This window comes from Littorina saxatilis, linkage group LG16 (assembly GCF_037325665.1).
Source record: "Littorina saxatilis isolate snail1 linkage group LG16, US_GU_Lsax_2.0, whole genome shotgun sequence".
Classification (NCBI taxonomy): Eukaryota; Metazoa; Mollusca; class Gastropoda; order Littorinimorpha; family Littorinidae; genus Littorina; species Littorina saxatilis.
In genome coordinates, this window is record NC_090260.1 from 43,583,805 (window position 1) to 43,610,843 (window position 27,039).

Genomic DNA, 27,039 nt, shown 5'->3' on the forward strand with positions numbered 1-27,039 from the left:
TTTGTGCTTAATATTATTTTGTTTGACCTAGCTATTGATGTGTACATTGTTGTTAAACAGTTGTTTGTTTACCAGGGTTTGCTAGTGTGTGATAGGGTTCGTGTCCGTCTGAAGATGTTAGTTTCTTTGTTAGTCCTGTGTTGACAACTCTTCGACAAGCGCTTAGAACTGTACCCACGGAATACGCGCTATATAAGCTTCATATTGATTGATTGATTGATTGTTGATGCCGGAAACCGAGTCACGTGAATTGATCGTCCGCTGTTCATTGGCTGACTATCAAAACGTGTTTTCAGATTTTAGAGCAGGCTCTAAAACCAAAAACACGACGCGGAAACACGAAACAGTGTTTTCCGAAACGCGTTTTGAGGGATGTCACACGGGAAACACGCTGTTTTGTGTTTGTTTTGAGAGAAAACACTGTTTTGTGTAGTCCGTCTGTCATGGCCTTAACACGTCATGCCACACTTTCACAGTGACGTTTCTTTACTTTGGCGTAATAGATTGCATGAGGCTTTAGAAGAGATCGAGGTTCCAAAACAAGCGTCTTCAATTTAGCTGCCTCGACTGCAGGACATTTTCAGTAAAATACACGTAAGTACAGTATGTAGGATAAACAGAATACTATATAGCTTGCTGTGTCGTACCAGATTTACACTCGTTGCTTTTTCAAATATTGAAAAGCTCGCTTTCGCTCGCATTTCAATACGAAGTATGTAGACCAACTCGTGTAAATCTGAAATGACACAGCAGGCAATGTAGTATTCTCTATTTATATGATAAAGATTCTTTTTTTTAAATTGTATAAATCGTTAAGTTGGCCGCATTTGGAATATGGTAATTAGGTATGGTCCCCATTTTTAAAACGGCAATCTATTGTCTTGGATAGAGTTGAAAGAGTGACACGCCTATCAAAGGATTTAAAAGAATTGACATATATATATTGAGAGACTGGAGGTGGAAAGGGAAAACTTTTTCAGCTTTGCTGATTATGACATATATATTGATTGATAAGACCAGAAATGACAAAGATTTATATTGAACATTCATCATTGTAAAACAAATTTGAGGAAGAATGTTTTTATTAACAGAACTGCACCCTTTGGAATGCACTTGCACCTTGTAAAAAAAAAAAAGCACAAAATGTAAACTCCTTCAAAAACCGGTTGGATGATGATATCCAAATTTAAACACTAAAATTTAATTTTGATGAGTAATTTATGGAACATCAAAATGATGAATTAAATATTATGAACAAGTAAATGCAGACCAAATGAAAACAAAAATGTTGAAAATATGATGGGGCGATATTCGGCCTTATCTCATTAGTCCGGTGTGGAGAAGCTCTTACCAGCACACTTGTGAGATATCTTTTTAATTGTCGTTTCTAGATAGTAAAATATGCGCTGAAAACAGTCAGCTATCTGGCCACCTCGAAATAATGTCCCTGGTACCCTTTTAACGCTCCTGAACCACCCCGGGTGGCAATCTCGGGTCGCAACAGAGAGTGTACCTCATTCCGCCTCATACCGTTAAAGATAGGAAGACAAGTATTGTAGAAGAAAGATGCACAACAACCATGTGTACAAGATTTGGTCTCACATTTGTATAAAAATATTGATGACCTTGGAATTGATAGGCTATTTTTAGATTTCTGGCCAAAAATCGCCAAAAACATGACAAGTTGTCTTTTTTTCTAGCCTAAACTATGAAAGATTTAAAGACAAGTATTGAAGACAAAAGATACAATGGGATATTGGCAACAACATCTGTTCTCATGATTGTACAAAATTGTTGATTGTTATTGCTTTTTGTTTAGTTTTTGTGGATTTCACAAAAGAGTACCGATTAAAAGGCAACGCGTGTCATTCATCGGAATTTCGTTCAACCGTTGAAGATAGGAAAACAGTTATTGTACAAAAGAGATGCACAACAGCAATGTGAACAATATTTGGTCTCACATTTATATAAAAAAATATTGATGACCTTGGAATTCATAGGCTATTTTTAGATTTCTGGCCAAAAATCGCCAAAAACATGACAAATTGTCTTTTTTCTAGGTGAAACTATGAAAGATTCAAAGACAAGTATTGAAGACAAAAGATACAATGGGATTTTGGCAACAACATCTGCACTCATTGTTGTACAAAATTGTCGATTGTTATTGCATTGTTTTAGTTTTTGTGGATTTCACAAAGCGTACCGATTTACGGCAACGCGTGTCATTCGTCCGATTTTAACTGTAGTTATCCACAAATACACGATAATGATGTGAAGAAATACAACATTAAATATTACGGTTTACTGTTTGGTGTATAAATAGGTACCAGCTTCATGCTTGGGGTTTACCTTGCGATAGAGCTGGCATCCTATCCAGGGGAAAGGGAATTTTACTCTTTGCTGTTTAACGTTATTGAATATAAAATTTCAAAAATAAATTTTGATTTAATTAATATACTTACCAACTCACATAGATAGCATTAACTTCAGTTAAAGTGCTAGGACACTGAACTACGCTTCACCCCAAAGGGGAAGCAACCCCCTAAAAAAGAACGGCCTTGACCTATAACCCAAGCTATACAAGAGTCGAGGTCATACCGTCACGTGACCTATCACGCGTGACTCAACCGCCGCCATGTTTGAAAGCTCACTCCCACTGAAGTGATCTGTTCATTTTTAGGGAAACCCTAAGCAATAACATCGTTTTGTTGCTAAGACATTGAAGCACTCTTACGTGGCAACATGGGGAAATAACTCTGAAACAAAAACCGTATGCCATATAAGGCATGGTCCTTGGTGGTTATTTCCACTACCGGTGTACTGCGCCTGCGCAGGATGTATACCGGTGAAACTCATTCCGTCTTGAAACATATACCCCTTTAAACAATTTGCGGGGCAGGCTGGGAGGGAATTCAATATGTGAGTTGGTAAGTATATTAATTAAATCAAAATTTATTTTTGAAATTTTATATTAAATTACATATTCTTACGCAACTCACATAGATAGCAGATTGCTTATTTAGGTGGTGGGCAAATGAACTCACAGTTAACATCTTGCAAGTATCTGGCCTGTAGCTACAATAGCTGGCAAACCGAAATTTCTGTTCTGCCGAGCACCAGATACGTCCCCAGGAAAACATAAAAAGACATCTTCTGCAGAAGATGTCTAGTAGATGTGTGCTAAAATAGCGGGTACTTAAAATACCCCGCCGATAGAAACTCATGACTACATCCTTGAACGTTCAATGAGCTGCATTCATGACATATGTAAGTCTCTCAGACTTGAGAACAGGTAAAGAAGAGGCCTACACTCTGACCTCTTGAGCCCGTGCTGCCTGAAAAGGGAGGACTGACTGCCCCCCCCCCCCCCTTTTTCTTGCCACCACTGTAGGCATGCCTAATCAATGTGGCAGTTCATTTAGCTAAGGTTGACTTCACTAAATCATTCATTCATTGCCTCTAGAAGTGTTGATGGAAATAAACAAAAGCCTTTGTTCTGGTGATCTAAACGAATCAGTGCGAGTCAGAAATATATTTAAACTCGAAATGTTCAATTGGTTAAGTATGGCTCTAGCAGAGCCAAAATATTGCAAATTGGTAGAATTGTATTATCGGATCTGGTTACTCCTGTTTCTGCTTATTTGTCAGAAATTTTGAATTAAACCTAAGCGCTATAGATCAGTCTTTCTCCAAAGAGATGTCTAAAGCAAAAACCAGACAGAAAATGCACTTACTCCCACTTCTCTCAGAAGCTACTAGAGTAAGTATGACGGCTTCCCGTATTTAGAATAACAAGGCTAATTTGTCAAGGATTAAACAATCCGAACTCAAAACCTCCGAAACTAGGAGCAAATCCCAAGTCGGGACTGGAGATTTGCTTTCAGCCAACCAAAGGGAGGTTCCCTTAATCACGCTGGCTAAAAAGAACCCAAGTGAAAAAATTTTTGCGACCTAGCTGTGTCAGTGCAACTGATATCACAAAGTCTTAATTCAGAGACGTGGGAGAAAATTCGGAAAGCCAGGATAGGTGGTTCGCCACCCGCATTGAACGGAGAGAAGTGGAGTTCTTTCCGTTAATATTACGCCATTTGTTCCAAGCCAGTCAAAGTGACACAAAAATGAAGACGCTGACCCCTATGGGATCTCTAGACCAAATCCAGAGTTGAGGCAGAAGCCCCTGAGCGTCTCAATGATTCCCGTACAGTAGACACCCGTGTGGCTCGAGTGTAAAAAACGGCGCCCTCTTGCCAGCCTAAAGGACTGGCAACCAAGATTGAACGGGCCCATAATGTGCGACCAACAGGCCGCTCAAAGTAAAATCGAGAGTATTATCTGGGAACGGGGAGACGAACATTTAGCAGAAGGTGATAGTACCGAGAGGCAAAACTTCTATCAGCGGCTTCTCCAAATTCACCAGAAGGAGTAGAAGCGCGTAGTGAGATAGAGTCCAATCCGAGTGGACATTCTTGGCCTACTGACTAGAGTCTGCCAATACATAGAGCCTCTCAGAAAGGTACTTCACTGCTAAGAAGATCTCGTGGTGGTAAAAACCACATCAAAACCTCGCATGCTCGCTGTGGCAGTGATAGGGAGCGAGATGCCACCCCCTGCTATTGAGATAAAAGACCACTGTGGTGTTGTCTGATTGAATCAACACATGTTCTCCCCTGACAAGGGGAAAGAATTCCACAAGAGAATGGTGGAGAGAGAATCAATGGGAACGCCTTGCATGAGCAATGGTGTGGGAATCCAATGATTGGTTGTGTCTGTGAACCAGTCGAGAAAAGACACTAACATGTTCCAGCTCTTCATTTGAATGTTTAGAAAACGAAACCAGAGCCCTGAAGATCTGAATTAAATAAAAAAGTAGCCACTTCCGATCTATTTTGTATATCCAAAGGTGGAAGTAAACATAGGCACGATCTATATAAGTGACCCAACAGGAAGGGCCCCAGTGCCTCCCTCAATAAAGCGGGAGTTCTAATTGCCCCTCCAGCCGCTGTGGGAAAACACAGAGGCAGAGAGAAGAGTGGAGCCGAACGCTAAGACTTCAGTTGACAAGTGCCAAGAGTATGCATGAAAGCGTGCTATTGTTTGCCCACTGAACCCTACCGCTAAATCGCCTCGAGGAGACAAAGTGGGTGGTGGGTATTTGGCAACGTGCCATGCCGAGAAGAAGATAAAAAACCAAAGCTGAGAACGGCCAGCTTAGCGCTTTTCTCTGATAAGAAAAGCCGAGGCCTGTCGTGGGCTTTTCCTTTTGCTGTGAGCTTCTCTCTGTTAGAGAAGAGTCCACGTGCAAAGAAGAGGATTCGCAAAGAAAACCCTCGAGCAAGGAAGAGATTTAAGTCTCACCGACAGAACAATACTGTCGGCCGAGGCCTTCTCCCAGGCGAACAGCAAAGCTAAATCCTTTATATATGTGTCCCGACAGAACACAAAGGCATCCCGTGAGTACGTAAACGCACAAGGGAAAGAACGAATCAAAGTCTTGTTCAAAGACGATAATAGAAAGAAGTGCGGCCACAATCTTCTACAGCCAGGAGATAATTGTTCTTACAAACAGACAGTTTCTCCTTGCTATGAACATAAAGATGTATGATCGTCAAGCCCGGTGTAACCGGGAGCGGTTCCGTAGTAAGAAGAAAAGAATAAACTAAGTTCTTAGGCTTGGTGTAAACCGAGGCCTACGGATAGCGCTCAGCGAGTGAAGCGTTACTTGCGCGGGTGACGCAAGCGAAAGCAACGCCGCAGCGCTGCCCACAAAGGAAGTGGTGGCAAAGGAGAATCATTTGAGAAAACTTCCGCAAGTTCAAATGCCCCCGAGGGAGGATCTAAGAACTTAAAGTTCGAAGATTTTCCTGAAAAGGCTCAAATCAGCTGAATGTGACGCAAGCCACGGCAAAAGCCGAAGCAGGAGCCTCCCCATGTGATGCCAGCAAAGGCAGAGGTGGGACAAAAACATCGTTTGAGAAAACTTTACAAGTTGAAAAGCCACCAAAATAGACTCTAAAAACTTAAAGTTCGCAGATTGTTCCTGAGAAGGAGCAAAATCAGCCAAAGCTGATGGTGAAGTAGTGGCAGATGACTAAGCTACTGCTAACTGTCTTCCATATCCTCAACATCCTGTTCATCCAAACGATAGCCATGCTCCCTAAGATTGGCCAGCTCCAGAGTGACCAGAAGCGGTGCACTCGGCAAAGCGTAAGTCCCAATAAGACTGTGATGCCGACGGGAGAGAGCAAACTTGCGGGAATAAACCGAAGAGCTCGTATGACAAAATTGGTCTGAGGCAAGCCATGGCTGAGCAGCATAAGAAGCCTGACCGTGTGCCGCTAGTAGAGGCACAGTGTCCACAGGCAAGCTGTTCTCCGAACCCGAAGTTGTAGCCAGAACCTTGAAAAGTTCGTAAGCCACGGAAGGAGATTCGTTAAAACGAAAATGTCGAGCTTCCGTTAGAGCAGGGCGGAAATCACCCACCGCTGTGGGTGGTGGTGCCGCAGAGCTTGTCGTAGCTGTCACCCTTCAGCAAAGTACTTGGCAGCTACCTGAGCTGCAGTAACCAAAGCTGGTTTAAGTTTGAGTGACCACTAGAAATCAACTTCCTCCTCAGTGACTGAGTGAGAATCGTCGAACTCGAATTCTGCTGAGGCTGAACACTGAAAAACATTGTGACTAGCTGCATCACTAACATGTTCCTCAAAGGGCGAGGCTGACCGCAAAACGGATGAACCGTGCGAAGCCTGTCCAAAAGCAGCCTCCTGCCCAGAGGGCAGAAGTTGAGACTATATACATTCACCGGAGACATGCCAGTCTGCCCGTGAGTATATCCGTCTCGTTGTCCGGTGTCAACCCCCCGTGAGTTCCGCTTACTAAGAGCGATAGCCTCCGGGAGAGTCGAACTTTCACTCCCCAGCCTCGGCGGGGGAGCTACTAGTTCCGGCCCAACTTGTTGTCCGGTGTCGACCCCCCGTGAGTTCCGCTTACTAAGAGCGATAACCTCCGGGAGAGTCGAACTTTCACTCCCCAGCCTCGGCGGGGGAGCTACTAGTTCCGGCCCAACTTGTTGTCCGGTGTTGACCCCCCGTGAGTTCCGCTTACTAAGAGCGATAGCCTCCGGGAGAGTCAAACTTTCACCCCCCAGCCGCGGCGGGGGAGCTACTAGTTCCGGCCCAACTTGAACACTTTCACCAGAGAACCTGGTTACCGGTGAACCTGACTAACCTGTAGAGCGTGAACGCTCCTCGTACGAAGTAAACACCCTCCTCTGCGTGCACCTCAGCCGAAGTGACTTTGTTTGTTTGTTGCTTAACGTCCAGCCGACTACGCAGAGCCATATCAGGACGAGGAAGGGGGGGGGATGAAGGGGGCCACTTGTCAAGCGATTCCTGTTTACAAATGCACTAACCCATTACTTGTGTCCCAGCAGGCTTTAGTAAAACTAAATTAATACCTACTGGAAGATTACCAGTTTCCAGTATGTTAAAATAGGCTTAACCTATCTACTGCTGGACTTACATCAGAACACTAACAGATTAAACTATACATGAATCGCGAGACAAGCGGCAAGAGAAGAGATTTTTGGAAAAAATACAAGTGAATGAGCAAGAAGGCAGAAAAAAGAAAAGAATTCATGAAGAAAAAGAGAGCATGACAGGAAAGAGGAACCAAAAATCTACCTAACAGCAAACTAGAAAGCTCCTGCGGTTCCAAAAACAGGAGGGGCTTTTAATTTCATAACCGCAGTGCCCCACTGCGGGAGCCGAAGTGACTGTGCATGAAGGCGGAACCTCGATGCGTGACAACAAGCCACGTCACCACTCCCGCCGGGAGCGAGCGCAAACTCGACGAATGGCCTGCAAAACCGCAGCAAACTGCTGTTGTTGCGCAAACATGTTATACATTTGGGTCGAAAACATCTCAAAAAGGGAAGAAAAACCATCTTTAACACAAGTATTCTCTTTCCCACTGCGTTTGCCTTGGCTGAAGTAACCTAAATTTAACCTGCTTCAGCACCGGCATGATTGGACTCATAGGGTCCAAAATTTAACAGACATTCTTTCTTCTTTATATGGTGTTTAACGTCGTTTTCAACCATTCAAGGTTATTTAACAGACGTAGTAGTTAGAGAAGCTGGGTCAAGAACAGAAATGGTAGTGCCTTTGCCTTTCTCTTTATGCGAAACTTAATAGAAGAAACCTCAGCAGCTACTGACTAGTCTGTGGTTTCTTTTTCTCCTTGTCAGCCATTGCTGACACAAAACCAGTCTGAGTTATGATATTGATAAACAACAATCAGACCGAACAACGGAGAAAGAAACAAACGCAAGCAAAAGCAAACAAATTAGAACGAGCTCACCCAAACTTGTGCATGAGAAGCAGGGACCTGTAGACGGGGTGAAACACTGTCCAGAAGACAGTAGGCTAAAAGCCTGCAGCGTAGTGTAAAAAGCGTCCGAGCTACTCGGTGGCTGAAGTGGGAGTGAGCTTTCAACATGGCGGCGGTTGAGTCACGCGTGATAGGTCACGTGACGGTATGACCTCGACTCTTGTATAGCTTGGGTTATAGGTCAAGGCCGTTCTTTTTTAGGGGGTTGCTTCCCCTTTGGGGTGAAGCGTAGTTCAGTGTCCTAGCACTTTAACTGAAGTTAATGCTATCTATGTGAGTTGCGTAAGAATATGTAATTTAAATCAGGATTAGCTCTGGTTAAATTGGGCTAGCATATAATGATGAAAATCCCCAAATGTCCGATTCACATTGCCGCATGTCGGTCAGATGTCCTATCGTTTTAGTCTGAGCGTGGTCATTGTCCGATATGTACTCCATTCCTTCGGACAGCGCGATATTCGTTAATTTTCATTTCAAGATACAAATCTTCTAAAAGACCGAACGCTCTCGTGTTCAGCTGACACTGAAGTTGCCAGTGCCGCATGCGGATCTTTTCTTTTGTCGGGAATTCCCGAACCGTTTGTGGTATGCGCCGTTTGGGTATAACCGTCTCGGTGCAGCGCACTGATCTAAAAATAGTGGATTATTTTTAGATCAGTGCATGCTACAGGAGTACGGGAGACAACTCCAACTGACTAAATTTGTCGTCTGCTTTTGTTTTCAATACAAGACGAAGCACTGAATTTTGCCGCTGAAAAAAAACCCTAAAGCCTGCAAAAGATCAGCATTAGATCAAACCGATCATTTTGTTTTTCAACTTTTATTGAAATCATGCAGTTTGTAATCAAAGTAAGAGCTCTGAAGTTGTTCATGTTGGTTTCTTTTTTGTGGTTTACTGGGAGAATGCAAGTTTCCAGTACAAAGGACTTAACATTTCTTACATACTGCTTGACTAAAATCTATACAAACAGACTATATTCTATACAAGAAACACTTAACAAGGGTAAAAGGAGAAACAGAATCCGTAAGTCGCCTCTTACGACATGCTGGGGAGCATCGGGTAAATTATTTCTCGTCCCAATATGGGACACTCCCTAACCAGCGGGGGAAGTCTTATATAGCCACTACGTCTTATAAAAGCAATCAGTTCTACTGTATAGCCACTACGTCTTATAAAAGCAATCTGTTGTACTGTATAGCCACTACGTCTTACAAAAGCAATCTGTTGTAGTGTATAGCCACTACGTCTTACATTAGCAATCTGTTGTACAGCAGTCCCTCTCATGAACGGACACCCTTGGGCCATAGCAAAACTGTCCGTACATTGCAGGTGTCCGGTCACGGGAGGGGTGACCACACCACCCCCTCCCCCATACACTCACACAGAGACACACAAACAACAGGATTGAGTCTATGCTAATCACTTCTTGTGGCTACTAAACAATAACAATAAACTCCTAATACTTCTTTAAACGTTCTGTAAAAAGGATTTGTATGAAAAGTGTTGAAAAGAAGAGATAAAATAAATCCTCAAGGCAGTGAACACACTCACCATGCACTGACATACGAAAGCAGCCACACAAACACAGCACAGAGGAGCGTGTGCAGATGCTTTGCAAGAATAAGCTTGAAAACCAGTTTGAATAAATAGCAGCAGATAGAGCTGCATGTCATAATCAAGTAATTTATTTGTTTCTTGTCTGGCTTTATTGACTGCATGCCGATCATGTGGCATGGCAGTGACTTTTCACTCTTTAGTCGGAAATACACTGTACATAACACAGCTCCCACTCTCCCTCACTAATGCCTACCCCAAGCCGTGACAACTGATGCTTGGAAATTGTGTGGAAGAGTACACCTCTCTATTTCTCTCCAATGCTCTTCCTGCTGACATGCGGTGACACTGGACACCCCACAGAGTTTAGCCAGCTAACCCTCCACCGCCCCTCCCTTCCTCTCTCTCACTCCCTCCAGCCATATATACTGTTGGGGGCTGTAGCCAGAGAGGCCAGCTGCACTGTTCACTCAGAGCAAAACCAGTTGACTGTGTCGTAACTTTTGACAAAGCAAGACAACTGAAGGGTTCATAGATTAGGCAACCGACTCACTGGTCAAGGCTGAGGAGAAACAAGAGTATCTTGTCAATGAAAGAGGTTACACACAGACACACGATGGGTACACGTGCACTCAAGTTATCAGTGACTGTCATCATGCCATTGGGGCTGTGATCTTTGTACCAAGAGCCGGACTGCTCTGTTATCGATTTTGTTGTGGTGAAAATTTGAGGATGGTCTGTCCGTACATTGGAGGTATGACCTGCTGTTGGGACCGAAAATGAGTGTCCGCGTCCACGTTTTGCAGGTGTCCGTTTGTTTGTTTGTTTATTTGTTGCTTAACGTCCAGCCGACTACGCAGAGCCATATCAGGACGAGGAAGGGGGGGATGAAGGGGGCCACTTGTCAAGCGATTCCTGTTTACAAATGCACTAACCCATTACTTGTGTCCCAGCAGGCTTTAGTAAAACTAAATTAATACCTACTGGAAGATTACCAGTTTCCAGTATGTTAAAATAGGCTTAACCTATCTACTGCTGGACTTACATCAGAACACTAACAGATTAAACTATACATGAATCGCGAGACAAGCGGCAAGAGAAGAGATTTTTGGAAAAAATACAGGTGAATGAGCAAGAAGGCAGAAAAAAGAAAAGAATTCATGAAGAAAAAGAGAGCATGACAGGAAAGAGGAACCAAAAATCTACCTAACAGCAAACTAGAAAGCTCCTGCGGTTCCAAAAACAGGAGGGGCTTTTAATTTCATAACCGCAGTGCCCCACTGCGGGAAGGTGTCCGTTTAAGGGGGGGCAAATATAGAAGGAAAACACTCCGTGCCGAGCAAATATGTCCGTACATGTCAGGTGTCCGCTCACGCCGAGGGCCGTACATTGCAGGGACTGCTGTACTGTATAGCCACTACGTCTTATAAAAGCAATCTGTTGTACTGTATAGCCACTACGTCTTATAAAAGCAATCTGTTGTACTGTATAGCCACTACGTCTTATAAAAGCAATCTGTTGTACTGTATAGCCACTACGTCTTATAAAAGCAATCTGTTGTACTGTATAGCCACTACGTCTTACAAAAGCAATCTGTTGTACTCTATAGCCACTACGTCTTATAAAGGCAATCTGTTGCACTGTATAGCCTCTACGTTTCTTTCTTTATTTGGTGTTTAACGTCGTTTTCAACCACGAAGGTTATATCGCGACGAGGGAAAGGGGGGAGATGGGATAGGGGAAAGGGGGGAGATGGGATAGAGCCACTTGTTAAGTGTTTCTTGTTCACAAAAGCACAAATCAAAAAATTGCTCCAGGGGCTTGGAACGTAGTACAATATATGACCTTACTGGGAGAATGCAAATTTCCAGCACAAAGGACTAAACATTTCTTACATACTGCTTGACTAAAATCTTTACAAACATTGACTATATTCTATACAAGAACCACTTAACAAGGGTAATAAGTGAAGAATTTTATGGGTGAGAAAAGGAAAGTAAAAGGACTTTGGGGAGGCAGAAATAGAGAAGAAACAAGAAAAAGATCCTAATTAGGTTCACGGCATCGAGAAAGATGCGACCTTCTCTCAGAAATTAGTAGAGAAGGCTCCCCCATCCACCACCTGGGGGACGCGCCTCTACGCCAATTAGGGGGCGCGAGGTAGCCACTACGTCTTATAAAAGCAATCTGTTGTACTGTATAGCCACTACGTCTTACAAAAGCAATCTGTTGTACTGTATAGCCACTACGTCTTATAAAAGTAATCTGTTGTACTGTATAGCCACTACGTCTTACAAAAGCAATCTGTTCTACTGTATAGCCACTACGTCTTATAAAAGCAATCTGTTGTACTCTATAGCCACTACGTCTTACAAAGCAATCTGTTGTACTGTATAGCCACTACGTCTTACAAAAGCAATCTGTTGTACTGTATAGCCACTACGTCTTACAAAAGCAATGTTTGCTGAATATGGCAGGGGAATTATTGGCCTATTCAGTCGATCGTATGTTTCAACATAAACTGCCTTATCGTTGTTACAGTTAAAATGAGCTGCGAACAAAGGCATTTTTCTTTTTCTTAGTGATGTGCTGTATACAAAGCTTCACTTACCGTAAACTATTTTGTCTACAAGCTTATCCTGCAGTGTCAACCTGGTTTAAATTTATTTATTTTATCTCTCTCTGCTTTTTCTTCAAAAGACAAAATTATCTTTACCGTACTTTCCGGGTCATAAGGCGCGACTTTTTTCCTCGAGTTCGACCCCTGCGTCTTGTATAACGAAGCGTCTAATCCGTGTATGAAATACGAAAAAAATCAAAGAGACCGCCTGAGTACCAGTCAAACAACTTGTGATAATGCATGTTTCAGCTACTAGGTACTGCCCTGGCCAAGTTTCCTCGAGCTCTCAAGCCACCCAGCTATCACAATGCCTGCCTTTGATCTGGCCGCACACACAGAGCACACATAATTATTTCCACTCTGTTAAACTCGGTCACTGACCGGTCACTGACCCGGTGCAGGAAGTATTTCCTCTCTCAGATATGACAGGGGAACCACCTCTCATGGCAAAAACTGGGTCATTGACCCCTGGGAAGAAGGTCGTGTCTATAAACAAGGCCACCCAGCTATCACAATGTCTTTGATCTCCCCGCACACACAGAGTTCGACTCTGTTAAACTCGGTCACTGACCGGTCACTGACCCCGAAGCCGGAAGTGTTTCCTCTCTCAGATATGACAGGAACTCATGGCAAAAACTGGGTCATTGACCCCTGGGAAGAAGGTCGTGTCTATAAACAATGAACCTGGCTTTGATCTCGCCGGCTTATTTTCATTCTTCGACTACCGGTATACTTTTTCAATTTTGGTGCGCCCTATCGGCCCCCTGCGTCCAATGGGTGACTGGATTACAATTTTTTTTAAAAAGAAGGGGGTGCGTCTTAGATAACGAAGCGCCTTGTCACCCGGAAAGTACGGTACATAGGTTTTGTTAAAACTAAAGTAACAGTAACACACCTAAAAAATGTCACTTTAACAATTAAAGCTAGCAGTCTTCAGCACGGCACATTGCTTCAGCAGGTTGTAGACTGAGGATGTTGCATTTGTTGTTTTAGTGTTAGATAGGTTTGGTTAACCTTACCGTATGGCTGTGGTTCCGTCATGTGCCAGTACTGCGGTGTCTCTTCTGCAACATCAATCTCTATCTTGAAGTCAGACAGAATTGCTGTGTCTCCTTCCTCCATGCTGCAGTGAGAAGCTGCATGTACCTGTCTGGTCACTGGTCAAGGCCTTGATGGTTCCCCACTGTTCACAGTTCAAGGCGTTACTGTAGAAAAAGAACAAAAAATGTGGTACATGTATTTGAAGAAAACGAGGATGAAATGGTGCAATGGTTATTCTGCTTGCACTTGCAGTAAAATAAAAATCCATGGCAGCTGGTCGTTATGGTAATTCTTCCCCCACCACATCACAACCACCAAAATAGCACACGAACATCTGAACAGCCAATTTCAATTTTTCAAGGGAAAAAAATCGAACAAGTTTGTCTTTCAAAAGTTTCTTGTATACACAAACTACAAAAATGGCACGCGCCCCTCAGTTATCACTATATGCAAAGTAATCATTGTATGCAGAAATTAGCGATAAACAGGTGAAATAAGGCAAAAGCTATATGCACTACGAGTGTTTTCAGGATTGCTAGGTCTGTATACACTCCGACAACGAAAAGCTTTGTTACAACTCTTTTGTCAATGAAATGCCCCCTAACTAGTCATTAGGAAGTAGCCAATGAAAAACCAATATATGATGTATTGACTTCCGCTATCTCTTTTTTGGAGTGTCGAGGGTTGGCAAATAATGTACATTTACATAGTATACTTCCACTTGTGAGTCACAAAGTGTGTTCCAAACTGCCGTGCAACAACAGTTTTTGTGTGTGTTACTGTTTGTGTTTTGTTTGTGTATGTCCCAAGCGTACTTTGATATGTATACAATGAATCGACAATGAATGGCGTTGCCGGAATGACAATCTGCATGTTGATGTGGTTGTCTGATCTTTGATGTACACTCAGAGAATGAAATCTACATTATATTATAAGTATATTATAAGGTTTTTTAATTGTTTTGCACCGACTATACGCACTTGGAGCGTATAGAAGTATACAGGGGTCAGAGTCCTGTATACACTCCGGCGTTTTTGACACCACTTTGTCTCACCTACTGCGAACAACACCAAATACTCTGTCCTGAACAACACGGCTTCCGACGGGGAAGATCATGCGAGACCCAGCTGCTAGGGCTTGTCGACGAGGCCTCTTTCGCGCTTGAGCAAGGGCACCAGGTGGACCTTCTAGTGCTGGATTTCTCCCGCGCGTTTGGCAAGGTCAGCCACAGTCTACTCGTGCATAAGCTCCGTCAGTACGGCATAGGTGGGAAAGTCAACGCCTGGGTCGAGGATTTCCTCACCAACAGGAAGCAGTCCGTCGTCGTCAACGGGGCCATCTCAGAGCTAGCTCCAGTGGAAAGTGGCGTTCCTCAAGGGTCCGTGCTCGGGCCGACGCTATTTCTGCTGTACATAAACGATCTCCCGTCAGACCTGACCTCGACAGCGCGACTTTTCGCTGATGACACAGCGTGCCATGCTGACGTCAAGACAGCAGCGGACCAAGAAAACCTCCAAACAGACCTCGACAGACTGGCGTCCTGGGAACAAGAGTGGAAGATGGCATTCCATCCTGCCAAATGCACCACCGTACACATGACCCGACGCCGTACCACCATACCATACGAGTACCAGCTCCACGGCCAGAAACTCCAGGAGGAGACCCAGGCCAAGTACCTCGGCGTCACCCTGACCAAAGACCTGAAGTGGAACACCCACATCGCCAACATCACCACCAAGGCGAACAGAGCACTTGGCTTTGCTAGACGCAACATCAAGCTCAGCAACAAGAAGGTCAAGGCGGCCGCTGCATACAAGGCACTAGTACGACCCATCCTAGAGTATGCCAGCCCCGTATGGGACCCACACACCGCTGAAGACGGTGCCTCTCTCGAAAAGGTCCAAAGAAGAGCAACCAGATGGGTGTCGCATCGCTTCCGCCAGACCTCCAGCGTCAACAACATGCTCGAAGACCTTGAGAGGCCTACGCTTGAGAGCAGACGGAGGCGATTTGTTTGTTTGTTTATTTGTTGCTTAACGTCCAGCTGACTACGCAGAGCCATATCAGGACGAGGAAGGGGGGGATGAAGGGGGCCACTTGTCAAGCGATTCCTGTTTACAAATGCACTAACCCATTACTTGTGTCCCAGCAGGCTTTAGTAAAACTAAATTAATACCTACTGGAAGATTACCAGTTTCCAGTATGTTAAAATAGGCTTAACCTATCTACTGCTGGACTTACATCAGAACACTAACAGATTAAACTATACATGAATCGCGAGACAAGCGGCAAGAGAAGAGATTTTTGGAAAAAATACAGGTGAATGAGCAAGAAGGCAGAAAAAAGAAAAGAATTCATGAAGAAAAAGAGAGCATGACAGGAAAGAGGAACCAAAAATCTACCTAACAGCAAACTAGAAAGCTCCTGCGGTTCCAAAAACAGGAGGGGCCTTTAATTTCATAACCGCAGTGCCCCACTGCGGGAAGACGGAGGCGAGCAAGACTAACAACCTTCTACAAAGTCCACCACGACCTTGTCGCAGTGAAGAGCAACCACGCACCAAAGCCAAGCCCACCCAAGTAAAAAAAGTAAGATCTGGTTAATCTTCCAATAAATTACTAATTAGTAATTAGGCACATACCGAGTCTGATGCATTTCTTTGTTCCAAAAATTCTTAGGTAAACAAAAAAACTGTCTCGAAGGTAATTTCTAACAATGTCAACCACCCTACTGCTGCATAATTATGAACATGCTGAACTGAAATAAAAGCTGCATGACCAAAATGACTGGTCCATTCATGATAAAATTAAAATATTGATTTTGATATAACATGTACATATTTATCATCAGTTATCCCAGCGAAGCTGGAGGTATCCCACGAACGCTATACTGTAATCGACTTGAGAAATTTTTATACCGATAATACATGATAAAGAAGGATTCTTTGTGCCCGGCTACGGGCTACAGATGGATGGAAGTTCACCAAAAATTGGGACCATACTAACAAAAATATGGTGGGTGCAATAGGCGCCCCCATTTTTTTTAGCAAACGCCACCCAAGGCCGCTTTGGACGGGTGAAAATTCTGTAGTTTCCAAGTCTATGTGTGTGTGGTTATCCAAGATATGGATAAAGCTCGCGTAAGAAGATTACGTCACGGTCAAAAGTCTTTGACGTCAATTAATGCATCATGACGTCATGCCTCTCTGTAGTCTTTTTCTCTCGCGGTGTGTGTGTGTGTTCATTTTGTGCACATGTGTTAGTGTGTATGCGTGCATGAGTCTGTACTCGTGTGTGTGTGTGTGTGTGTGCGCGTGCATGTGTGTGTGTGTGTGTAAGAAAGACTGAGAGAGAGGGAGAAAGAGTGTGTGTGTGTGTGTGTGTGTGTGTGTGTGTGTGTGTGTGTGTGAATGTGTGTGTGCATGAGTTTGTGTGTATGTTTGTGTGTGTATGAGTGTGTGTATATGTGTTTGTTTGTAAAGGTGTGTGTGTCCGTCTGTCTATGTGCGTATTTGTTTGTTTGTTTAACGCCCAGCCGACCACGAAGGGCCATAATTATCAGGGTTGTGCTGCTTTGAGATATAACGTGCGCCACACACAAGACAGAAGTCGCAGCACAGGCTTCATGTCTCACCCAGTCACATTATTACGACACCGGACCAACCAGTCCTAGCATGCACTAACCCCATAATGCCAGACGCCAGGCGGTGCAGCCACTAGATTGCCAATTTTAAAGTCTTCGGTATGACCCGGCCTGGGTTCTAACCCACGACCTCCCGATCACGGGGCGGACGCCTTACCACTAGACCAACCGTGTATGTGCGTATGAGTGTATGTTTTGTGTGTATGAGATTTGTGTGAGTCAATGTGTGTTTGTGTGTGTGTGTGTCTGTGGGTGTGTGCGTGCGTACATGTGTGTGTGTGTGTGTGTGTTTGTATAAGAGAAAAAGAGAGAGAGTGGGTGGGTGTTTGTGGGTGTGCGAAAGTGTATGTGTGTGTGTATGTGTGTTTGTTTGTAAAGGTGTGTATGTCCATCTGTCTATATGTGTGTTTGGGGGTGTGTTTTGTGTGTATGAATTAAGTGTGTGTGAGAGAGTGAGTGAGTGCGTGTGAGTGAGTGTGTATACGTGTGTAACTTGGGGTATGTGTGTGTGTGTTCGTGTGTGTGTGTCTTTGAGAGATAGAGAGAGAGAGAGGGAGAGAGAGAGAGAGAGAGGGAGAGAGAGAGAGAGAGGGAGAGAGAGAGAGAGAGAGAGAGAGAGAGAGAGAGAGAGAGAGAGAGAGAGAGAGAGAGAGAGAGAGAGGTTTGTCTTTCGCTGGGGTATGCAGTGCCTTGGCGTTTCACATCTACTTAATTTGTTGTTGTGTCCACTCAGTACCTTTTCAACTACAATACTGTCTTTGTATTTGTGTCCCCCCCCCCCCCCCCCCCACACACACACACACTTTTGCAAGACACAGTGTTGTGGGCTTTCTGTTGTGTTACCAGCCAGTGGTTTTTCTTACTTTTTTTCCCTCTTTAAACTCATGGTTTGTTTGCTTAACGCCCAGCCGACCACAAAGGGCCATATCAGGGCGGTGCTGCTTTGACATATAACGTGCGCCACACACAAGACAGAAGTCGCAGCACAGGCTTCATGTCTCACCCAGTCACATTATTCTGACACCGGACCAACCAGTCCTAGCACTAACCCCATAATGCCAGACGCCAGGCGGAGCAGCCACTAGATTGCCAATTTTAAAGTCTTAGGTATGACCCGGTCGGGGTTCGAACCCACAACCTCTGGATCACGGGGCAGACGCATTAATTACCACTAGGCCAACCGTGCTGGTACAACATTTAGTCAAGTAGCTGTCGAACTCACAGAATGAAACTGAACGCAATGCCATTTTTCAGCAAGACCGTATACTCATAGCATCGTCAGTCCACCGCTCATGGCAAAGGCAGTGAAATTGACAAGAAGAGCGGGGTAGTAGTTGTGCTGAGAAGGATAGCACACTTTTCTGCACCTCTCTTCGTTTTAACTTTTTGAGCGTGTTTTTAATCCAAACATATCATATCTATATGTTTTTGGAAGCAGGAACAGACAAGAAATAAGATGAAAGTGTTTTTAAATTGATTTCAAAAATTTAATTTTGATAATAATTTTTATATTTTTACTTTTCAGAGCTTGTATAGCATATTTATATGTTTTTGGAATCAGAAAATGACGGAGAATAAGATGAACGTAAATTTGAATCATTTTATATATTTGTGTTGTTTTTTTTACAATTTTCAGATTTTTAATGACCAAAGTCATTAATTAATTTTTAAGCCACCAAGCTAAAATGCAATACCGAAGTCCGGGCTTCGTCGAAGATTACTTGACCAAAATTTTAACCAATTTGATTGAAAAATGAGAGCGTGACAGTGCCGCCTCAACTTTCACGAAAAGCCGGATATGACGTCATCAAATACATTTATCAAAAAAATGAAAAAAACGTCTGGGGATATCATACCCAGGAACTCTCATGTCAAATTTCATAAAGATCGGTCCAGTAGTTTAGTCTGAGTCGCTCTACACACACACATGCACAGACACACACACACCACGACCCGGCGCGTCTCGATCCCCCCTTTACGTTAAAACTTTTAGTAGGTATGTTACAAAAAAATTCAAAATCTTCATTTAACATTTTGATCTATATCACTTGAAAGGGCAGAAAATCAGCATTCCAATGGTATAGATAACTTTGAGATTGGATAAGTGTCAATGAAAGAGGTTACACACAAATACCAGATGCTGAGAACGGTGGCCGATTTTTCACTCTCTTTCTCGGAGGGCCTTCATCACTGCAGGGACTGCTGTAAAGAATGCTTGCTCAGAAACTAACTCTTTTTGCATTGAAACATGCAACTCAAACTTCTCCGTTTTCTTTTTTTAAGAAAATCTGAGGTGACTTTCTTTGTGGCCCCCTGACCCCGCCCCCTCCCTCTGTAAGGACCCCCCGCCATAAGGACCGATTTTCAAGGTCGCTAGAGAGGGGTTCCACTGTAGAGGCAAAGAGGATAAATGGAAACCATTTTTGACATTTTTCTGTAACACACATTTGTTTATCAATATTGTTCAATTTGGTATCAAAAGAAAGGTTCAGAGCTCTATTAAACAACTATAAAAAATTTTTTTTTTTTTTCGTAAGTTAGTATGAAACTGAGACCAGACGAACTTTACCGACCGCCATGTTGGATGTGAATGCAACATGGCTGACAATCCGTACGCAAAACGGCGCATCCTTTAAAAGGTACTTCGCATCGTTTTATCGACTTGAAACTTTGGGAAACAGCAGGAAAATGGTCAAACCAAGTGTTTATAGTCGTCTCATAAGAGTGCATAGGCTATAAATTGTTTTATAAAAGTACCTCTTGTGTGTCTTCTTCGCCCGATATTTTGGCCGGCGAGCTACAAACTGTTGGACTTGACATCTTTCTCAATCTTAAAGTCAAGAATGTGCTCTACATCATCGACAGGGTGCCCACGTGAAGTAAATTCGGATAAGAATAGAAACGAGGACCCCAAAACTGAGCCAGTGAGAGTGATCAGAAAATAGGGGGCCATTTTCTCGTCAAAAATCTAGCTGCACGCGCACTTTGTAACATACCTTCATTTAGTCAAAACTTGACTAAATGTAAAAAATGACAAAAGTTCGCTTGCATTTATTTTATAGAATTCTCGCGACCTGGCGAAAAAAATGTCGATGCACCTCTAGCCCTATGTATCTGCTAGTGGTACCGGTCAGTATCGTGCACAACCAACCACTCAATACGACGTACTTTGCCGTAACCTGACCCTGGGGTCCGGAGCCAAATCGCCGACCGGATTTTTTGAGTGGGCGTGGTTTGCAGCGAGAGTTATCTTTTCCTAGCTTGCCCCATGCTAGTCTTAGCACCGCCAATGCCACAAAAATACACTTTCGCCCTCGCTACGTTGAAGTTGCTATGCACTCGACTATCTACCCTTTTGTTTTTCACGAATTCGCCCACACGTCTTGCGTGCGAATGCCCTATGAACAACACCTTGCTCGATCTCTCCATTTCCGAGCCTTGTTTGCAACAAAGTCAAAGACTCCAACCTACTAGGCTACTGACCCATGCTCGACTCGAGAGGACGATTCACATGAATTTCCCCTCGCACCGCCGAGCTTAGATTAACAAACGTAAAATGCGTGATTAAAAGGAAAAGAAATACTTGCATTTCACAGTTGAAGGTGAAACCTGAGTGATGGTGCAGTCACGGGAACAATTCCTCAGCAAATTTTCTCGGCTGTTCGACCAGAAATAGTTTGGGCGGAAGTGTCAGAACATCAAGTCCATCATGCCTTGTTCTATTATAGTACTTCCTGTGCCCGCAACAGAAAGTTCGTCTGCTACCAAACGAAGGCAAGGTCCTACCCTCTCCTTTGTGACATAAATTCTCTTTGCATGTAACATGACACTATAGGTTTTGTGTAAAGTTACTTTCAAACGTATCTTGAAGAATTTAACATTTTTGCGGACACTAATTGCACACTATAATGTTCAAAGAGTGGATAAATTAGTACAAGCATTTTTAAACATGTGTTTGAATGTCACATAACACAAACATAATCATAGACTAAGGGATTATTCGGTGTCAAGTTAGATGTATGAGTAAAAATTGCCGTCAGCATAGTTTATTATCTTTTCTGTGGATGCTTTTTTTTAAGGCTGCTTGACAAACAAGATAATTATGGTTTAATGCAGGTCAACAAACACGTCAACAAAAACTCACTTAATCTATTGCTTGAATGTAACTTAACTCGGTAAAAAAATTTCACAAAGAAGGTCAGTGTTTTCAGACTAAGACAGTTAGAGTGAATAATTATGTATTAGGATGACTTTTAACACTATGTGTTTGAATCACAATGTAACATAACACACACATGATCAACAGCATTAGGAATGCTATTTCAGAACACAAATCGGTCCAGCATTTAATTTTTTTTAAATTTTCTTCCTTCTCAGGTACACCCCCTGGACACTATCAACTGAGACAACATCCAGTGAAGTTTACAGAACAGAGTGGTGTGGACTCAGCTGACAATACTGTGACCTGCATTTCCAGGGGAAAGAGTACAAGGACTTGAATACATTCAGGAAGAAGAAACAATTGTGAGAATTGAGGCACTGGGGATTTATTTTTTGTTTTGTTTCAGTACCAATGATCCTAGTTTTTGTTTAAATGTCCACGAATATATTAACAATAACATGCATGGTAATTTATGTTTAATTCAATCAAATTGATTATTTTCATGAGATTAGTTATGTGGAACTGGTACGCTTTGAATATCACCTCGAAATTTCTTGTTATTTTGTGTTGCAGATTCAAGCCCTCTTTGCTGATGGTGCAGAAGTACATTTCCTGAAGAAACAGTGTGAAAGCAAACAGACTTCTATGTGTGGCCCTTTGTTCCTATGCGCTAAGATGTCTGAAGCTGTACTGTTGTCATGTATTTGTTTAGCATGAGGTCAACCAGCCTAGATGCATTCCCTCTACTATAAAAAAAAAAAACAATAAAAAATAATACGAGTGGGTGGAAGGCTGTTTTGTTAATATTTCAAAACTGTCATTGATTTTCATGTATGCAGAGGCTCTTCTATTCCATCTGTCAGTGCCACATCTGTGGTTAGCAGCTTCATGTTTTGTTTTTGAGTTCATGTTGTGCTGTTGTCCAGTTACAATCTGAAAGATAGGAAAGGCTGGTTGGTAGCAAAGTTTGGTTGGTAGGACATTTTTGGTTGTTGCCCAATGTTTTGTCTAACATTTGCTGTTTTGTTTGAGTATTTCTCTTTTGATTACTAAGGTGTAGCTGAAGTAATAACAAAAGTGGAATGGATATGTTTGCCTTTCCCTTATTCGGGATATTTTGTTTGTTGCCTAAAACTGGCTCTGAATCCACTTAAATTCAATTATTTCACTGTCTTAAGCACTCAATAGGTCATTCAATATAAAGAGAATGTTTTCGTCAATTACTAGTACGATTTAAGTGATTAAAGGTCCTTGTCTACATTTTTATACCGAAATCGCCATTTGACCATTAAAATGCAGAGTTTATTATCTACAAATATCAACAATACACCCCCTTTCGATCAGGAAAGATGAAGCCAGTGTAGCCGTTTGAAAATTCATTGTATTATTCCAGCGTAGTACTCATAGTAGGATATCCTTATTTGGAAAATGCCAAGCGCAAAACTCATCTCAAATCCCGTGCATTTCGTGCGTTTTAAAAAAAGCGTGGACAGCGCTCCAGTGTCAAACTGTTGCTGCACTTGTTTGGGCGTGGCTATAAGCATAGTGACATGAATTTGATTGGTCAGTATTTTTAGGCAAAGCACATGTTCTCAGCTAACAGAAAACAAAATCTTGGAAGCGTGAGTCACGCTACCCAAAAATAAAATCTTTTTTTACATATATTTTTTTCCTATAACTTTTTTCCGCATGGTTCATTCATCATCTGACATAACTTTTTAGCGAAATCTAACCATAAGATTATTGAAAAAAAGCAAAAATGTAGACGACCACCTTTAAGACTGGCTGTACATGTATAACAATTATTTCACCTTCAAATAGCACTAGTTGGTGTAAAGTTACTTGCATACGTCTTTTCTTGTTATTTATTCTTTCCCTTTATCACTTGGACTCACATTTTTGGATATGAAATATGTTTATATCTATGTATTTACTTGTAGAACATTTAAATCTGGAGGGATTTCTTTTTCTGGTGAAAAATGGGTAAGAAAAAGGATAGGTCACACTGTCAGTGTTATGTTACATGAATGTATTATTGCTCGGTTTTCTATTTTATACATTAAAACGAGTAAAACAATTGTTGGGATACTTTAACCTTAATTAATACTTTAACTGAAGTATTTCATACGCGTTGACACGCGTTGCCGTTTAATCGTTACGCTTTGTGAAATCCACAAAAACTAAACAAAAAGCAATAACAATCAACAATTTTGTACAATCATGAGAACAGATGTTGTTGCCAATATCCCATTGTATCTTTTGTCTTCAATACTTGTCTTTAAATCTTTTATAGTTAAGGTTAGACCGCCCTGATATGGCCCTTCGTGGTCGGCTGGGCGTTAAGCAAACAAACAAACAAACAAACAAGTTAAGGTTAGAAAAAAAACCAATTTGTCATGTTTTTGGCGATTTTTGGTCATAAATCTAAAAATAGCCTATGAATTCCAAGGTCATCAATATTTTTTATATAAATGTGAGACCAAATATTGTAGACATGGTTGTTGTGCATCTTTCTTGTTCAATACTTGTCTTCCTATCTTTAACGGTTAAGGCTCTGGGCGGAATGGGGTACACTCTCTGTTGCGACCCGAGATTGCCACCCGGGGTGGTTCAGGAGCGTTAAAAGGGTACCAGGGACATTATTTCGAGGTGGCCAGATAGCTGACCGTTTTCAGCGCATATTTTACTATCTAGAAACAACAATTAAAAAGATATCTCACAAGGGTGCTCGTAAGAGCTTCTCCGCACCGGACTAATGGGATAAGGCCGAATATCGCCCCATCATATTTTCAACATTTTTGTTTTCATTTGGTCTGCATTTACTTGTTCATAATATTTAATTCATCATTTTGATGTTCCATAAATTACTCATCAAAATTAAATTTTACTGTTAAAATTTGGATATCATCATCCAACCGGTTTTTGAAGGAGTTAACATTTTGTGCTCTTTTTTTTTAAGGTGCAAGTGCATTCCAAAGGGTGCAGTTCTGTTAATAAAGACATTCTTCCTCAAATTTGTTTTACAATGTTCAATATAAATCTTGTCAATGTCATTTCTGGCCTTATCAATTTATATGTCATAATCAGCAAAGCTGAAAAAGTTTTCCCTTTCCACCTCCAGTCTCTCAATATATATGTCAAGTCTTTTAAATCCTTTAATAGGCGTGTCGCTCTTTCAACTCTATCCAAGGCAATAGATTGCCGTTTTAAAAATGGGGACCATACCTAATTACCATATTCCAAATGCGGCCAACTTAACGATTTATACAATTTAAAAAAAAAAGAATCTTTATCCAATTTATGGAAACTCCTTATCATATAAATAGAGAATACTACATGGCTTGCTGTGTTGTACCAGATTTACACGGTTTTTTTTTAAATATTGAACTGCAAGCGAAAGCGAGCTGTTCACTATTTGAAAAAGCAACGAGTGTAAATCTGGTACGACACAGCAAGCTATGTAGTATTCTGTTTATCCTACATACTGTACTTACGTGTATTTTACTGAAAATGTCCTGCAGTCGAGGCAGCTAAATTGAAGACGCTTGTTTTGGAACCTCGATCTCTTCTAAAGCCTCGTGCAATCAGGGTTCCACACAACCCCAAAAGTCAAGGGTATTCATACCCTTTCAGGAAAAAAAGTAAAGGGGTTTTATACCCCTTCCAGATTTTTCACAGGGTATGAGTGACAATCGGTGTATCCATGAAATGTCATTTTTTTCCCAGAGCGTTTTGCGAGGCATTTTTTTGAGCAGGCGACAGCACCGGATAGGCTAAAGCGAACAGTGCATGATCAATTTAAAGATATCGCGCAGTTTGAGGACAAGGGAGGCAACCTCTGCTTTACGGCGTGTCAGTGTCGACAGAGGAGTGGCACGAACACGGCGTGTACTTTAGTGGTCTCAGTAGAGCAGGCGGCCTGTAAACTAGCAAAGGCTATACCCTTGCAGTGTTTGACTCGTACGTTATTTGACCTCTTTGGAAGAAAACAGTTACGTCTTTATACCTCTTCAGAGAGCATCTCTTACGTGATTTGGAGGGTCAAAGGGTATTATACCCTTAATTCTAGTGATGTGGAACCCTGTGCAATCTATTACGTCAAAGTAAAGAAACGTCACTGTGAAAGTGTGGCGTGACGTGTTACTTCTAAAAATGCTTAGACTTTCCTATTTTTCGCCCAACAGTCAGCTTGCCTTCTTAGCTTAGTCGTTAGTGAAATGAGCTAGAGATCACGAGGTCGCTGGTTCGAGCCTTGCCATTGTCAGTACATGTATATTTTTCTTCAAAAATGGGTTTATAGGTGTTATTTCTGAATTCACAAGTAAAATCACTATGTTTTATGTTCTATTTTGTTTCCTAATTCAAGTGGACAGATGGTCGTATTCCATGCAAAGACCTGCCAAATCTGAGATTGTGAGCCGAGCTGTTGTGTACTTTTCAAATGACATTTCTTTCTGTCTTTCTCTTCTTTTCTTTCAGGAAGAGAATATTTCTGTTTTGGGGAGTTGTGAATTTCTATCTTTCAGGAATGCTGTCTTTTATACCATCAGAAAAGGTATGTGAACATTTTATCACAAGACTTACAAAAGATTTATGTTTCAGCACCTGCAGGTGATGATTTCAAGGCAGTGAGAATCCAAATGGAGCGTCCAACAGAAATACCAACATCGTCCAGTGCTTACAGTGTGGTGATGGAGACAACTCCAAGCAGTGAGTGTGTAACGGGTCTTAAAAAGGGGGTTCCACTGAATAAAATGATTTCTTGAGAAGCCAGTGGTTGCATTTACAACATTTAATTTGATTCATCAGCTATGTCCACTATGCACAGGGATTACCCACGCTGTTCATTTCTGATATGTGACCAAGTGGACAGATGGTCGTATTCCATGCAAAGACCGGCAAAATCTGAGATGGTGAGCCGAACTGTTTTCCTGAGAAGTTGTGTGCCTTTAAGTGACATCTTTTTCTGTCTTTTGTTAACGTCTCTTCTTTTCTTTCAGGAAGAGAATCTTTCTGTCTTTGGGATTTGTGAATTTCTATCTTTCAGGAATGCTGTCTTACATACCTTCAGAAAAGGTATGTAAACATTTTCATCACGAGACTTACAAAAGATTTTTGAATTTTCTGTATTTTTGAATTTTCTGTTACAGCACCAGCAGGGGAAGATTTCAAGACAGACAAAACAGTCAGCGTGCAGATGGAGCGTACATCAGAAATACCAACATCATCCAGTGCTGACAGCAATGTTGTTTGGCTGAAACAAGGGGCAGCTGAAATACCAACATCATCCAGTGCTCACAGCGACGTTGTTTGGCTGAAACAAGAGGCACCTGAAATACCAACATTGTCCAGTGCTGACAGCAATGTTGTTTGGCTGAAACAAGGGGCAGCTGAAATACCAACATCATCCAGTGCTCACAGCGACGTTGTTTGGCTGAAACAAGAGGCACCTGAAATACCAACATTGTCCAGTGCTCACAGCGACATTGTTAGACTGAAACAAGAAGCAGCTGAAATACCAACATCGTCCATTGCTTACAGTATGGTGATGGAGACAACTCCAAGCAGTGAGTGTGTAACGTGATGTTGTGTGTGAACAGTGATGAGTGATCATGTACATTCAGTTATTGA

At 42.3% G+C, this 27,039-nt stretch overlaps 1 long non-coding RNA gene across 1 annotated transcript; it reads left to right on the forward strand.

Annotated features, from left to right (window-relative positions):
• LOC138949678 (uncharacterized) lies at positions 1 to 26,672 on the forward strand. Its single transcript, XR_011450396.1, has 3 exons — positions 1 to 603; positions 24,865 to 26,118; positions 26,559 to 26,672. It is a non-coding gene; the product is annotated as an uncharacterized lncRNA (long non-coding RNA).
• Positions 26,673 to 27,039: the final 367 nt, after the last annotated feature.